At 31.0% G+C, this 12,818-nt stretch overlaps 1 long non-coding RNA gene across 1 annotated transcript; it reads left to right on the top strand.

Moving 5' to 3' along the window:
- Nucleotides 1-3,349: 3,349 nt before the first annotated feature.
- On the top strand, nucleotides 3,350-4,426 carry LOC121227016 (uncharacterized). Its single transcript, XR_005924700.1, has 2 exons — nucleotides 3,350-3,579; nucleotides 4,027-4,426. It is a non-coding gene; the product is annotated as an uncharacterized lncRNA (long non-coding RNA).
- Nucleotides 4,427-12,818: the final 8,392 nt, after the last annotated feature.

Genomic DNA, 12,818 nt, shown 5'->3' with positions numbered 1-12,818 from the left:
GTCAGTTAGTCCGAAAAGTAAAAGCAAATATAACTATTGCTTCTTCCTCAAAAGGGAAAGGAAATCACACTAAGAAAGACAAAACTAAAGTCTCTAGGCCATCAAAAGTGGAAAGGAAGAGAACCAGAAAGCGAAAAGACTTATCTAAGTCTAAATGCTTTTTCTGCACTAAGAAAATGCACTACAATGCGAACTGTAAAGGGTGGAAGGAATATTTAACCACCAAAGGCAAATGTATGAAACTCTTTATGATAGAAGCTTGTTTAGTTAATGATTCAATAGACCATCGAGTCATTGATTCAAGAGCTATTAATCATGTTTGTGTTTCTCTATAGGGGTTCGAAGAGACGAAAGATCTTAGAGATAAGAATCTATCGTTATGGACCGAAACCGAGACAATTGTGGTAGCTAAAGTAGTGAGAGATGTACATCTTTATTTTGATAATTTTAGGAAGATTATTTTAAAATACGTTTCTATGTACCAAGTTTTAAAAAAACACCTAATATCAGTTGCATGTTTATATAAGTACAACTTGACTGTGACTTTTAATAATAAAATTGTAATATTTAGAAATCACAATCTTATCTGTAATGGATGAATGCTAAATAATCTTTATTTTCTCAAACCAAAGATGTACACACTACTTAAGACTAAAAAACGAATAAAGACTTAAAACTTCTCACTCTAATGAAGTGTACATTTGATATTTGAGACTTGATCATATTAACCAATAAAGAATCATTAGACTTGTGAAAGATGACATCTTAAGTTCACTTAAAGAAATCGATCTTCCACGATGTGAATCTTGCTTGGAAGGTAAGATAACCAAGTAATCTTTTAATGCAAAAGGAACGAGGACCGTAAAACCCCTAAAACTTGTGCACATTGACGTATATGGCCCCATGATCGTCAGTACAAGAGAAGGTTACAAGTATTATGTAACCTTTATTGATCATTATTCCAGATATAGGTATGTATACCTTATGCACCGCAAAACTGAAACATTTGATAAATTCAAAGAGTTTCCTACGAAAGTGAAGAAACAACTAGGTTTACCCATAAAGACACTTTGATTTGATCGATGTGGGAAATATTTATTTGATGAGTTCTTAGGGTACCTCATAGAGAATGAGATTCTATCCCAATTAACCGCATCAGGCACTCCACAATAGAATGGTGTGGCAACGTTGTTAGATATGGTACTTTTGATGCTAAGTTATTCGAAGTTGCCAATCTCTTTTTAGGGATATACAGTACAAACAACTTGTTATATTCTGAATGATGTGCCAAATAAGGCAGCACAGGAAACTCCATATGAATTGTGGCATGGCAGGAAGCCAAATCTTAATCATTTACGAATTTGGGGATGTCTGGCTCACATATTGGACAAAGATGCGAGGAAGTTGGACTTACAGACAAAATTGTGCATATTAGTACGATATCCAAAAGGAACAAATGGTAGTTTATTTTATAACCCGAATGACCAAACTATAATAGTGTCAACTCATGCTACTTTCCTTGAAGAAAGTTACATGAATGACTTCAAACCTTAGAGTAAAGAGACATTAGAGAATCTTTCGGGAAATATACAAAACCCTACAGAAATGATTCCAGAACCAACTCCTAATAGTAGACCTGCAAACGATCAGTAGTATAGGGTGCTTCGTCACAGTGGGAGGGTATCTTGTAGGCTTAAGTTTTTCCAATCTAGCAGAGGTGTTTTTAACATTGAGTCTACCAAACAAGAAGATAATGACCCACTCACGTATGACGAAGCAATACAGAGTGTTGATTCCAAGCTTTGGGAAATAACTATGAAAGTTGAGTTGGATTCGATAGATTCCAACTCAGTGTGGGAACTTATAGAATTACCGGAAGGGATAATACCTATAGGGTGCAAGTGGATCTACAAGAGAAAAGAAATGCGGATGAAAAAGTGGAAACTTATAAGGCCAGACTTGTAGCAAAATGCTATACTAAAAAAATGTATCAGTTACGAAGAAACCTTCTCTCCGGTTGCCATGCTCAAGTCAATCCGCATACTGCTATCCATTGCAGTGACTATTGATTATGAGATCTGGAAAATGGATGTCAAGACAACGTTCTTGAACGACCATCTTGAAGAGAGCATATACATAATGCAACTCATCAAATATATAGCGAAAGGAAATGAGTATAAATTTTTAAAACTACTTAGATCCATATATGGAATTAAGCAAGCATCTTGCTCATAGAATCAAAGATTTGATCAAACGATCACGACTTTTGGATTTGAGCAAAATATAGATAAACCTTATGTTTATAAACATTTAGGAGATGAATATTAGATTTGATCAAGGGTCCTAACTAGGTGAACAACATGATATTTTGCTCATTTTTTAAGTGTACAAGTGATAAATGATGATTGTCTTTGTTAGAGTATGCCCAAAGACCAATCGTGATATGACTATAATCATAAACTCGTTTTACCTTGTTTGTTAATATAAGACATCGCCATTGTTATTTCAGTTTCTTTTTCTATGTGTGTAAATAATCTATTAATAATAAAGTCCTGAGAATAATATGATTATTCTTAAAAAAAATCCTATTCAAGTATTATTGTTGGATTGGATAATAATGCATTGAGACTAATGTGTAATTGATTGATGGCAAAGTGTTATCATTAACATAGGGATGTCAAAATCAATACATTAGTATGTGTTAGAGAATAACATATTGGACTGACCTGCTATGAGTATGTTTATTGGATTATTATGTAATAGTCACAATATTACTCATAGTGAAAACTATGTATACAGTCCTCAGACTTGAGATTATCATTGTCCTAACATTGTGAGTTGTATATTTTGATATAGTCAAACATCTACCATAATGGGTTGTACTATAAAAACTAACATTGGGTATGTCACAATCTATGTAATTGGATATAATTGATCAAGATAATATTTGTCCTTTTTACATAATGGGAGCAATATCTTAAGTCACTTGATAGAGTGAAACTAAAAATGCATAGACATGCTCAAATAAATTGATATGAGATATCACTCTTATTTTTTATTATAGTCTACTCGAAATATCAAGGAATATGAAATTGGACTATATAAGTGTGATTATTCAATGACCTGTGTCTAATCTAGATATAAATGATAAAAGGATATAATACATGAAAATTTTATTACAAAAAGATTATGTCAAATCAATACTTCTTGTAACTAGGGTAGCAATGATGCATTGCTAGATATCACTATCACATCTCGAAAATCGGGCTAGAAAAAAATTGGAATAGTGGACCAAGAGATGGTCACTTTTTGACTTTTATTTATAGGTTTGTAAAATTATTACAAGAATGATCTATTAGCTTAATGGTTAAGGATAAATAAGTAGATAATCTAATTGGCTTAGAGACCGAGTTCAAATCTTTTACCTTACAAAATTTTAATTTTACTTCCAGCCACATTACCCTTTTTTTAATCTCTAAATCAACCTCTTTACTGCCCTAAAACTCTCCTTTATGCCACCCAAATCAGCCCCCTTTGTTGTCTATTGCCGCCCCCTTTCCCTCACTTGTGGTGATACTGGTTAGTTTTCTTTTCCTACTCTTATCTTTCCTTTTGTTTGTCGATGTTTGCTGCTATTTCTGTTTATAGCCCTAAAAATTGTCCCATTTTCTGCCCAAAGATCTCCCTTTGTGTCGCCCAAGTCAGCCCCTTTTCTACCACCGTTTGTGGTGTTACCACCCTTGGAACGCCATTGATTTGGACTGTTGTTTTCTCTTCATTTGCCACCCCTTATAGCAGTGATTTCTTTGATTTTTCCACTGATAAAACAACCCCTAATCTTGCCAATTGATAGTGCATCTAGTCTTGTCTAATCGTTATCTCAGATCTAGTAACGATGATAGCGTGAGTGCGGATTTAAGCAAGATCTTGTGTCGATTTGATTCTGTTAATGGTTGTTGTTTTGGTTGAATGCTCGCCTTAGATTAATTTTTAGTTACTGATTTTAAGTGTTATTTTTGGATCTAGGCTCATCTGAGGCTTAGAAGCGAAGGTGCGGATTGGTAGTTCTACAATTTCTGAAACTAAGGTGTGGGATTTAATCTAAGTGAATGGTGTCTGCGTGTGTGAGTCTTACCTTTGTGTTAACAGTTATAAATTGATGTTATATGATGAAAATTGGTAAAATTATGTTTGTTGTTTGTGGCATGGCCGAATGGCCGAAAATCAAATAAATGGTGTGCCAAATAAGGTACGTACTCAAATAGGTAAGTCGTATATAAGAGGTACAGTTTGAGGATTGTTTGATTGTGTATGGGATGTATGCATTGTACGAGTATGTGTCATAATTCTGATTGTTTATGTAAGTTGTGGTATACTTTGTAATGTTTACTGTATAATGGATATTGATCATTGACGCGTGGAAAAACATGCTAAAAACTGTGACACTGTTTTCTAGCAGCTTACCTGCAACTTATCGCTATTTCTAATAGCTCGTCTACACTTATATTGGCTGTTTATTGCATTTCTGTGGTTCATCCACATTATTGGCAGCTTGACTGTAAATCGTTATTGGTGGTTTACCCACACTGAGCTAGTGCTCCTAAATTATTTTGGTGATTCGGTAGACGAGTTGTGGGGAATGTGTGGTGTGTAGCAGATGGATAGGTAGGCCTTATTACATTGTCATTCTCGAGCATGCATATGCATAATTGTTGGAAGCACCATGATTCTGTGAATTTTGTGTACTACTGTAATTACCGATATGTTAGCTTTTGTGCTAATTTTGTGACGGGTTTCTTTACCTTTGATTAAGACTCACACTGGACTTTTTTAAGCTCATCCCATTAATTTAACATCTTTGAGGTAATCCGCAAGCTTAAGCTTCAGACTCAGCATTTGGAGGATTCGTCTCGAATTTTATTAAATAACCTGTTTAATTTTATATTTTTCTTTATTTGGTTTGAAATAACTAATTTTACGAATTGTGGCATGGGTTTAGATTTTGAGATATTTTTTGTATTTTCATACATGAACGTTAAACAATAGGATTGATTTTAATAACTAATCAAGATTAAATTATGAATTTATGGATTTGGTAGCAAATTAAACACGTGAGATTTTCCATTGCAAAACAGGTTTTCGAAAACTTTGAATAATAATTTACTGATTGGATATGTTTGTAAAATTAATAAGAAAGTTTTTAATCGGTATTTCATTAAACTTGGCAAAAATAAATGTTTTACAAAATAAAAGAAGCCCACTATCGAATTTTTGAAAAATATAATAAAATGATTTAGATATAAATTTATGAGAATTGAATCATTTTACCAGGCTATTCGGTGGCTAATATGACCTTCATAATCCGATTATAATTTCTAGGTTGGTTAGGGATGTTACACACTCAACTTTTTGTAATATTAGAAATGTTCTAATATTACTACTAACGTAATAAGAGCTTATAGGGTCACACCCTATGGTTGAAGTGAACAAAATCGAAACACAGTTGATATTGTGTTTAGCTGCCACATAAATTAAATTAATTATTGAATAATTAATTTGACAGTTAAATATTGAATGCATTATATGTACAAACTTGTACACAAATAGAGAACATAGTTAATATATATGAATTTGATTCATATAAAATATTAAATTAATGTAGTTTACCGAAATTATTAAAATAAATAATTATAATAATTTGGGTCAAAGATTAAAACATGGAAGTTTATATTTTTCTGAAAAGGATATGATGTTTTAATACTTTTTATATGTTTCTCTAAAGGGATAATTTTTTTTGTGATATTAATAAAAGGAATTAAATCTCTAATTTTATGTGGTGTTACAAGAAAAAAATATTGAAAATGGTCTAGCAGTCAATTTCATCAATTCTCTCGAGAGGTTCAAAGAGAGTTTATTGTTCGTTCTTTGACTGGGTGAACTACGTAAAAGCCAAGACAGTCTTATTGCGGCTTGGGATTGACATCACACAAGGGGATCAAATAGAAAAGGTATATCTTCAACCCTGTTTGAGCCCGATTCATTCCTCATATTTAGATCCATAACTGATGATCGTCAAAACTTTTTTTTTTTCGTTGCGTCACGGGATGTACCAACGTTCCAACAATCTCATCAAGAATTTATGTGTTAGAAATAATGACTCGCATGTTCCCTAATTTGTTATTAAATAACGCCCGTGGTGGGGATAAGCTGATGGAGCCAATGATGTCATACTTAGACGGAAGTATTCTAGTGACGGAGGTTATCATGCATAACAATTGTATCTAACATTTATCTGGAATCCAAATAACGTGCCTTGTTGTCGCTTTTTGCTTGTTTATGTTAGGTTATTAGCAATGGAGGGGCAAAAACCATAGAGGACCATATTTGATCCATCAAAGGTAGAATATCAGACAAAGTTGCCTAACTTGAGTCGCATTGATTCAAACGCTTTATATGAATGCCAACTATCAAATTTTCATTTAAGTTACAAACAAACCAAATTATTTGCTATTTTGGGCCTCTATTTTAAACATTTTTAGTAAAAAGAAAGTCACAATCCAAGAAATGAAAGATTGTGAGGGTTGTAAATGTTAACATTTAAAATTTAGGTTAAATTTCATTATTAGTCCCTATACTTTGTGAAAGTTTTAAATTTAGTCTACATACTTTAATTTGATCTTTAGTCCCTATACCTTTTGAATTCGTCAATTTTAGTCTTTGTGCTTTTTGGATTTTGAAATTTTAGTCTTGACCCAAACAATAGCAGTTAAATCCATTTGGTTAAATTCAATTACTAGTCTTGTAATATGCATACAATTGTAGATTTGGTCAATATTCTTCGGTTGGATTATTCTAAATTCCTATGCTTTTCAAAAATGAAATTTTTATCTTGATACAAATGACAATCATTAATCCATTAACTAGATTTCTAGTAAGTAATAAGACGGTATGACATTACACATACGATAATATGATTGACACATTTATTTATTTATTTTTGGATAAGTATTTGTATTTTATCCAAGAAGCAAAAAACTTGCTACAAAGAACGAAGAAAAACAGTGTTCTGTACAACAAACCAAAGAATCAAAGTAAAACAAAAACCAGTCAGCAAATTCCAGTTCAAACAAAGTTAGCTATTATAAGGATCCAAAGATGGTATGACATACACATATGATAATATGATTGACACATTAAATTTTGGAAACATCATAACTTAATGAATTTAACGATATTATTTGGTAAGGGTTGAAATTTTAAAATTTGAAAGTACAAGAATTAAAAATAACCAAATTAAAATACAGAGATTAAATTCACAACTTCATAAAGTATAGGGACTGAAGTACAATTACACCTAAATTTAAATTTGTCGAATACCTTTGAAAGATAAGTATATCTCGAGTTAGGCAGATGTTTGCATACCTTTGATGGGAATTTTGTACGTCATTACGTGTCCAATATATATTGCGCGATGCATGTTTGAGAAAAGCAGTACTACTTCAAGTGGGTGAATAAATAAGATAAAATAAAAGTTAGGGTAAACTATTAAAATAGCCCAGATTACATTTTAGTTATTTATGTTTGAAATGCTATATTTTAGTCACTTATGCTATTGTGTTATAATATTTTAGTCATTGAGCCGTTAATTGCGTTAACAATGTAATGGTAAGCTGACGTAACACGCTAAATAATCATTTCAGATAAAAACTTTAGGTTAATTTATACGATCGGTCTCTATATTTTTTCGTTTTGAGCAATTTAATTTTTTTTCTTTTATGCTTTTTTAACTTTCTTTTTTTGTCTTTTTTCTTTTCCATTCTCTTCTGCTTCTCCCTTTATTTTCCTCCATTCTATTTCTTTTAACATAGTTTTTTATATTTTTTATCTGTTAAAACTAGTCTTTATACTTTTATCTTTTTAAAATAATTTAACTTTTTCGAGTGAGGTCAGCTTGTGGACCAGTTTTAACAAATGGAAACATAGAAAAAACTATGTTACAGAAATGAAGAAGGAGGAAAACAGATGAAGAAGCAGAAGAGAATAGAAAAAAAAAGAAAAAAAATTAAATAGCTCAAAATGAAAAAAATAAGGACCATTGTAGAATTTAACCTAAAATTTTCGTTTGAAATAATGATTTAACATGCCACATCAACATACCATTACACCGTTAACGGCAATTAACAACTCAATGACTAAAATATTACAATATAATAATGCAAGTGACTAAATGTAACCTAAAGTAAACAAAAATAGTTATCTTAGTAGTTTCAACTATCTTTATCCTCACCCATTTGTTATTCGAGACTAGTTCTATTCGGATCAAAAGTGATATTCAATAAATCACTTATATTATTTTACTAATGTATTATTTAATTTTGTAAATATTTTATTTTATTTTTATTTGAATTGAAGTTGGATTAACTCGTATTATTAAATAATTGTCAACTTTACCAATAGTATAAATAAATTTATAAAATATTTTAATTTTATATTTAACTTAGAAAAAAATGGGTAAATGGTCCATTTTTAAATATAGATAAATGGATTTTAGCTTTAAAAAGGTTCAGGTTAATTCTATTCCACGTCCTTAAATCGTGTCTAAAATTTTAAAATTAGTCCCAAAACTTTATAACATTTTAATTAAGTCCTCAGTGTATCAATATCATATCAATCAAATCCTTCGTAGCTGTTAGACATTAAATTCTAGCTTCGATCTTATGTGGAGCATAAAATACATGAATTAAAATTAAAAAAAATGTTTTACCTATTGTACGTATATCTTGGATATAACGAGTTATTAAAAAAACAACTCTCCTAAATGAGTCAATTGCAGTAAAAGTACCATGGAGGCCTCTATACTAAGAGCCGGTTTGCATTTTGTCCCTTCTACTAAAAAAATGTCAAATTAGCCATTGTACGTTTAAAAAAGTGTAAATTGATCGTTATGTTTAAAAACCACCATTAAATGATGATGTGAAGGTAATATCCAAGTTGGAATTATTTTTTTATTTGAAAAAATAAAATTCAACAAAGCATATTATGGAAGGCCCGTATATTAAGATTTGGATTGTATTTTGCCCCCTCTACTAAGAAATGAGCAAATTAATCTCTCAAGTTAGATCAAAGAGCAAACTTGTACTTCAATTTAAACTTCCATCCATTTCTACTATCAAATGTGAATATGGTTGTTGGAGCAATCATATAATGACATGTGGCGTGCCATGTGTACTTCATGCTAACGTGACAATATTTAAAAAATGTAAAAAAAAATCTTAAAAATTAAATAATTTTTTATAGTTATTTAAGAAAACACATTTATGATGAACATAGAAAAATAGATGTCCAAGATTAAATGAACTTGAACAATCATTTGACCAGGTTCATCATCGACAAACAAATAATTATAAAATATTAAAAAATCCAGGAAGAAACATAATTATAAAAATATAAATAATTATTAACTTTTTAAAAATATTTAAATTATAAAAAATTATATATCACACATATGGTGTGTTTGAGAATTCAAATATTATATACATATGTATCTTCTTAATCGATTGATATTTTTAGTTAATCAAATTGATGACTCCTATTTTACTTTTTTTTTATAATTCTTGATAATTTTTTACAATTTCTTATAATTCAAATAGATACATATTTATATAGTAAGATTCATAATAATTTTTTATTATTAATTTTAAAACTTTAATAATTATTTAATAACTATTAAGAAATAAATCTATAAGGACTACACAAGATGGTTGTCTATGTTCATTATATATATTCTTTTTAATAATTTTTTAATAATTTAATATATTTTTATAATTTTAATAATTTTGTATATTATTAAAAACCAGCGGCCAGATGAGCTTAGATAAATGAGTGTCTAGGTTCATCTTGGACGCTGGAATTAAAGAAAATGATCAATTTGTTCTTTTATCTAATGTACAAAAACTAATTTGCTTACTTTTGAGTAAATGAGCAAAATGTTATTGATTTCTAGTACAAGGGGCCTTCATGGTCCTTTTACTAATCCTAGTCATCCTTTAATTCCACGTCACTTACATAATTTTTTTGAAAAAACCAATCATCACTTACTAGCAAAATGGGATGAAATTTTTAACAGAAGGACCAATTTGCACTTTTTTTAATGTACAAAGGTTGATATTCCAATTTTCTGAGTAGATGGGGTAAAATGTAATTCAACTCTTAGTATAGGGCCTCCATGATACTTTTACCATAACATTGCCTATTTTAAACATGTCATATCCAAGTTGTCCATGCAATATGTGTATATACATGTTAAAGTTTGATCCACACATCTTAAATATACTCCACGTTTAGGGATGGTAAAACTCGAATTGTCCGATGGATTTCCAACCAATCAACTCCAAATGGAGAAGGTTTGTTTTTTGAAAATGGATACGGGTAGGTTAGGGTGGAATCTTTCTTTTGGATAATTGGTAGGAAGTGGTTATAGTAATTGCTTGCCTCACATTGCTCAACTATATGAAATTACCATTTTTCATTGCATGTATATAACTATTAAAATGGTAAAAATGTAATAACTTATTATAGAAAAATCCAATTTTTACTTTAAATAGATTGAAAATATTAGAGATAACAAAAATGTAAATTAAAACTAAGTGGGGTGGGGTGAGGATAGATGCATCCAACCATTCTGAGGTGTAGTGGCTTTCAAGATTATACATCCATAGTGGAGCGGGACGGGTGGTAGAGTAGAGTATGCGAATTGTGGAATGTGACGAATTTAGCAAATCTACTTTCGCCTCACTCCATTGCTACCTCTATTCGTCATATTCAGTTAACATTTAATACTCAACTAACATTATATTGATGAAAGAACTGATTGATACAATACCAATTGTTATACCTTCCCTAATCTAACAGTGCAATAAGATAGATGATGTTAACCTTCCTTTTAACTTCACTGAGAGAAACTCTCTAACCATCCACCAGACGGGAGGATTGTTAATTTCCATACTTACAACCCCCGCTTGATAGGCTCTTCTAGGCTAGACCTGACTAGGGGGTCGAGTAGCCTGTCCGACCTTAACGAGGATAGGCTTGGAAAAGGATTTTTGTATCTCAACCTATCCAGCTTGGCTCGGAATTCAATTTAAATAATGAAACATATTTTTATTATGTAAATTTAATTATAAAATATATAAAATATCAATTAAAAAACATATTTTTTTAAATATTTTATTAATTTTGAATAGTGAAATGAGTTTTTTTGGGTGAGTTGAGCTAGCTAGAAACGGGTTTTGAACTTGAATTTTTTTTTTGGGAATCGAGCCTAGACCCAACCTAGCATATGGAAAACTCTACTCTTTGCAAGCTCTTTTACCTTTTCTTAGATGGAAAATGCACTCACTTTTTAAGTGTGAACACACCCTTAAAGCAATAAAAGGACCTACTTAGGCATAACAACCTCATATTGACAGAAAGGCACAACAAAATGAGCCTATGAGGCACGTCCTTCATGTATTGCATGATGACAACTTCCTTCATAATAATTTGTCACGTCACTTAGTAGATAGATACCTCTCCATAATATCCTCCCCAACGACGAAGAAGGGATCAACTCGAATCTTAAAGTGATATTACACAATCATCTTTCTCCAACAATCAACTTGTCCTTTTGTTTCTTTCCGACTCTTGCCTCTTTAGGTGAACCTGTCTCCTTAGCAACCACCCTTGCTTCTCTCTACTCTCCTCCTTGTTGTACATTGTATCAACACCAATAATTTAAAAACTCAAATAAAACATTTGAAGTGTAGGGACTAATTTAAAATCTAGACCATAGTTGGAATATGTTTAGTGAAACTAACCCAAAAAATTTTCACCGTTGCTTTCATTTTCAGTCAGCAGTTTCTCTGCTACCCACAATAAATCAATTAATTTGAAAAGCACCTTTAAATTTCTTTTATATACTAAAAAAATAAGGAAAAGCTGAAAGGTTGGGCAAACAAAAAAAAGTAGTTAAAAATACTCAACGCCACAATAAAATAATAATAATAATGTAGCCAAGCAAACCACGTGAACGCCACATTTGAAAATTCTCCTCGCCAAGGTGGTCCCGGGACACGTGTCAAAATTATGGAAGCCAAAACCAACATGACCAATCACCTCACGGAAACTGATCGGATCTCATCGCCCTACTCTCATCACGAATTCTGATTCTACCCGCCGTTGTATTGATCTCCTTCAGTGTCACCTTAAACTCATCCCCTTAGGTTTTTTAACCTTTGAGAAATATAATTAATAATAAATATTCTTAATCCTGTTCAAGAAAAAAAATACATTTTTTAAAATCGAGGTGCTCTTTTTTCTCTAGAACTTCCCAGGATTCTTGTTTAAATTTAGGGTAAAATTGTAAGTTAACCTGGTGAATAAACTTGTACTCTGTGAATTCGAAGCTTCTTTTAGTGAAGTTTTGCCCTTTTTGAAGAAAATAAGTTTTTTTTTTTCTTTTGGATTTGGAGTATTTGATTTTCCGGTGAAAATCGTTGTTTAGGTGAGACTTTGTTACGATATTTTATTTGTTTTCATTTTTTTGTGAAAACTTATTTTTTTAGGTATTATTCCTTGGATTTTTGTCTTGATTGTTGATTTCTTTTTTCGTTTGGTTGCTGAAAACTGCAGGAAAATGAAACGGAATTTTAGATATTTTTAAAAAAAAAATTGAGATGAAAGAAAAGAAACAAAGTAGTAAAAATCGAATCTAAATTTGATGCAAATTTGCGCTTACTGATATTACTTTTTGCTGTTAATTGTATTTTCTTCTAAATTCT

The sequence above is a fragment of the Gossypium hirsutum genome, unplaced genomic scaffold (genome assembly GCF_007990345.1).
Source record: "Gossypium hirsutum isolate 1008001.06 unplaced genomic scaffold, Gossypium_hirsutum_v2.1 scaffold_719, whole genome shotgun sequence".
Classification (NCBI taxonomy): Eukaryota; Viridiplantae; Streptophyta; class Magnoliopsida; order Malvales; family Malvaceae; genus Gossypium; species Gossypium hirsutum.
This window is presented reverse-complemented; position numbering and strand designations above follow the sequence as displayed.